This window comes from Schistocerca serialis, unplaced genomic scaffold (assembly GCF_023864345.2).
Source record: "Schistocerca serialis cubense isolate TAMUIC-IGC-003099 unplaced genomic scaffold, iqSchSeri2.2 HiC_scaffold_1219, whole genome shotgun sequence".
In the NCBI taxonomy this organism is placed as follows: domain Eukaryota; kingdom Metazoa; phylum Arthropoda; class Insecta; order Orthoptera; family Acrididae; genus Schistocerca; species Schistocerca serialis.
In genome coordinates, this window is record NW_026047424.1 from 287,501 (window position 1) to 292,500 (window position 5,000).

At 42.0% G+C, this 5,000-nt stretch overlaps 1 pseudogene; it reads right to left on the reverse strand.

Annotated features, from left to right (window-relative positions):
* Positions 1 to 4,957: 4,957 nt before the first annotated feature.
* Positions 4,958 to 5,000, reverse strand: part of LOC126435792 (large subunit ribosomal RNA) — a 3,020-nt pseudogene continuing 2,977 nt past the window's right edge.

Genomic DNA, 5,000 nt, shown 5'->3' on the forward strand with positions numbered 1-5,000 from the left:
TTAGTTTTACTAACCGCTATTTGAAGTTTACTGTATGTACACCACTCACTTACAGTTTTTAAGACTGTAGTTGCTCGATTTTCAATTAAATTTCTAGAATCGCCAGTTATGATTACGAGCAGGTCGTCTGCATATGCTATTATACCAGCTACGTTTTCGTTATTTTCCAATATTTCCAAGAGTGGTTCTGTCAAAATATCCCAGAATATAGGGCCACAAATGGAGCCCTGGGGGCATCCCTTACTAATGTGCCTTATTATTGTGTGTTCTGGTGATCTCCATATTACCCTTCTATCCTTGCAGTAATCAAGCATCGACATGTATAAGCACTTTGGAGTTCTCAGCTCTCGCAGTCTTGCGAACAGCGAAGGCCAGAACAGATTATCGAAAGCACCCTGTATATCAATCGTCACACCGACAACATACTTCGCCTGCGAAGTTGAAGTTATGTGTAATGCTTGATTAACTGCATCATCTATCGACCGTCCAGCCCGAAAACCGTACTGACATTGGTTGAGCCCGTAGAGCTCCCTATGATCGCTCAGCCGTCCGCACAACAACCGTTCTTGGACCTTCCCCATAGTGTTCAGCAGACAAATTGGACGGTAACTCTTCACGAATTTTGGATCTCTATCTTCCCCTTTTTTGATAATGGTTGCCTCAGCGATCTTCCATACCTTTGGTACTCTTCCCTGCAAGAGGCACTCATTAAAAAGAGCTGTTAGATATGGCACGATTTTACTTTTTAGTTGTTGTAACGTTTCTGCTGTGATCTTGTCTATTCCGGGGGATTTATTTTTCTTCATGGTGTCAATAGCACGACTCACTTCCTCCTGAGCAAATGGTACAACCACTCCTTCATCTGGATACTCTTCTTGCATCTTCTGTCTCAAGAGTGCCTGGTGTTCATTATCTGAAGCCGGATCATCACTTGGGAGTAAACTTTCCATTAAATATTCTGCCGAATCTCGCCACCCTGATGTAGTAGAACCATCTGCCTTCTGAAGCGTCGACAAAATGAGAGGTGTCTTAAGCTTCTCACTCACGATTTTATACGGTAAGCCCCACACATTAGTTCGAAATTCCTTTTTAACGAACGTTTCCCAGTGCTTTATTCTCGTATTGATTAATTCCTCCTTATAAACTGCTTTGATTTCCCGATAAATTAGCAACCTTCTCTGCTTCTCTCTATCACCGAGAGACCTCTGATATGCGCGCCGTGCCCTACGAACATTTCTCTTTAATTCTGTTAGTGTGGAACTCCATGGCACTTTCGAGCCGCGAAAGAATGGACGCTTAGGTATGAAGGTATTCATAAGGTTTTGTATATGCACCTGTATTGCTTCTGCTGTCGAATCAATGTCAAAGCCATTCCCCTCCGGCACCTGCAGTTGAAACTCCTCCCTCATGCGCTCCCATTCTGCTCTTTTATAATCGAAGTACGTTCCTATATAATTCTCCTCCCTGTGTACATTGTTAACACTTACAAGGCTAAAGGTAATCATATTATGATCACTTGTAGTCACTCTGTTCAGTACTTCCCAGGCCTGTATCCTATTTAGCACACTTCCATTTGCCAATGTAATGTCGATATTAGATTTTGCCCCTGCTCTATTATGATAAGTTGGTGGAAACCCGGGTTTATTCACAATTATTAAGTTCTGCTCCGCAATAGCATCCTGTAGTTCAAGTCCTCTCTCGTCAGTTTCTCTACTGTTCCATAGTACTGATTTAGCATTTGCATCTATTGTGAAGATGTGATATCTGTTACCTCCAACCTCGTTGGCTCTTATCATTTTATCGAGATAGGGTTGTATCTCATGTGCATATTGAAAGTACAGGTTAGTTATGAGAAAGACACCCTCAGTTGTCGTTAGCTCCACAGTAACAGAGTGTTCATCATTTACCTGAGCAATTGTTGTCACTGATACTTCTCTTTTCAGCACCACAACGGCCACCATTGGATTCTCTCCATTCATGATCACTCTTGCACCCATTGGACAATGTACCAGTTTCCCTTTCGTAGTGTAAGGCTCCTGGATACATATAATATCCAAACCTCGGTCTTCTGCAACCTTCCATATTTCTGTCATTACGGTGGTGCTACGCATAGCATTAATCTGAGCAACAGTTATACCTAAATTCCTTCTACTCATTAAGGCTGTCTGACATGATTATAAAATCTAAAACCTGTCTTGTCGTACTCATAAACTGTTCTACCATAGCACTCCACAAATTCCTTGTAGAGCTCCTCTTGATCAAATTTTTCGTTCCGTCGGGTATATGCCCTCTGAAGTATCTCACCCAATTCTTTCTTCCCAGTTGGTAGATTATTACATCGCAAAAACAGCCTGTCGGCAGTTCCGGGATATGGAAAGCCGATTGTATTCCCTTTTGGATGCCCTATTCTGACAATGTGCCTAAGGGCTACAACTAATACACTCATGTCTTCTAATCTAGAGAGTCTGTAATTCTCTTCAAGATCAACATAAATCGATCGAGGATCCGACTGTTTATAGTCATTTCCCTCATTTGTTGTAGGCTTCAGTGTGTCTCCACTGTCTGTAAAGTCGGTCTGAGTACCAATAGTGATCATGTCGGGTTTATGACAGGGCTCGATAGTCTTTTTGCTTTTGCTCTTTAACTTTGACCTAATCTTGGAAAGAATTCCATGATTTTCAAGGCCAACGTTACACATTTTACTGCCTGCAATGGTAGAGCTAATGGTGCTGTCCTGAATTGATGAAGAAAGCTTTTTCCCCTGTACCTGGGGGAAATTACTATTGTCTGTGGTTTTGTTCTTATCGGTATCAACTATATTCTGATCATTATTTTCACTATTGCCTAACGCGAGGTCTGACTTATCCATAAGGTACATCTTATCTTCACTTGTAACTGTCATTTCGTCCTCTAATGTGTTAACATCCACGCAGTGGGCTAGTTCTAAAGTATGTAGAGGTTGCCTCTTCTCGCGTAGCATGTTCCTCCATGCAATTGCCCTACGCCAATTCCTAAGCCTCGTGGATGGTGGCTTATGTTTCCTACGTATCATATTCTTATCAGCTATTTGTGCAATTTCCTGACATTTGAAGTCTCTGCCTGGTATGAACTCTTCACTATATGGTGATAGATTACTGTCCATAATCTGTACTTTCAATTAGTCTGCGCAAATATAGCTGATAGGTAGGGCACTGAGGACCTGGTGTATTGCACACCTTGCCTCTCGAAGAACACGGAATACACTTTGCTGGCTTATTTGAGTTCGGACAATTTGTTTTTTGGTGGTTGTCTTCACCACAATGTGAACACACAAAGGACTTAGCAGTACACTTTGCACTTCTGTGACCAAAATTCTGGCACTTAAAGCATTTGAAGGCAAAATAGTCTTTCACCGACAGTGATCTGAAATCCACATACACTCGTTTTGCTTCTACTAACAGCTTCCTCACTCTTGCACTTACTTCAAAAACATGGTTTACCTCCACCTTTCCTTTAGGACCAGTCTTAAAACAGGGTCGCATTTCTTCAAGGATCTCTTGTTTACTTATTTTGTCAGCAAGATTTTGCTGCCAGATTGTCTCTACTAGCTCTTGCTCACCGATTTCACTTGGCACATCATAAATAATGATAAGAGGACGCTTCTTCCTAGGTGGCTCGCACTTCAAAGTTTCAGCGACTTTACTATTTGTAGAGATCTTTTGGATATCAGCAGGGGATTCAGTTTCAACAATGAGAACACTGTTCACAGCACGCATACTTTTAATTTTGATTTGCTCTTTTCTTGGGTCAATCACACTTATAAACCTCTGCTTTGTTACTTTTGCATCACTCTCATCTTTTGATTTCACAAATAGTAAATTCGGCGCCTTTGCTTGTGCAGATGCTATTTTGGCTTTGGTGGTGGGTACATATTTACTTGGTTTTGCTACAACTTCAGCAAATGAAGGTGCAGCCACTTTTGGGATCTCGTCTTTAATATTCTTGATTTCTTTGGAGATTCCCTCACTCTTCTCAACAAGTGTCTCTCGCAGCCACTGGTTTTGCTTGACGAGCTCCTCGTTCCTACCAACTAATTTGCATTGGTACATCGCCCACAATGCTAGCTTGTTCCGCAATTCACTCATTACATTTACTGTAATCTTTTTGGTAGGTGTCATGTGTTCATCTATGAATTCCAAAATGTTAGTGTAATAGTCCTCAACTTTATTTAATTTGGTGCCCCCACGACTTTCATCCCCCACATTTCCTTCCTCGTCCTCTGAGGATGACATTATGCCAGCATATAGCACAGTCTATTGGACAAACTGTGAGCACACACAATATCTCGCAACAGCGAGGCAAGGTGCGTCGATCTACTCTATTTACCCAACGTCTGGCCCACTCTCACCAAGAGTGAGATAGAGTCGGATTCAGAGTTTAGTGGCAAGCTGATGTTATACTTGTCCGTGGTACAACGATCGAACAAACAGCCGCCCAAAGACTCGTGGTACACAGATCGAACTAATGTCGCTCGTGGTACACAGATCGAACTAATGTCGCTTCCTACCGCCTGTGGTACACAGATCGAACTATTGACGAACGTGGTACAAAGATCGAACTATGCACGCCTGTGGTACACAGATCGAACCATGTCTGACAGAGAATTTTGAGGTTAATTTACTATTCATACAGTTATTTGACCAAACTTAGTCACAGATTAGATCACTTTCAACGTGATTTACGCCTCTAGGTGCAGAAGCATACCTGCTGCATCAAAGTTATATGGAGGGAGACTGTACAGATTAAGATGTTCAAAATCAGTGTCACAATCAGATAGTCACAATCAAGAGTGAAACCAATACTCACAGTTCACACGTTTGACAGTTCTCGAATACCGACACGAACACGCCCACGGTAAGCGCAGCTCGAAAGTGACGATGTCGAGAAGAACTCCCGCGAAAATGCGAGTAATACACACACAAACTACAGATTTTTTCCTAATGCATAATCGACACAACACA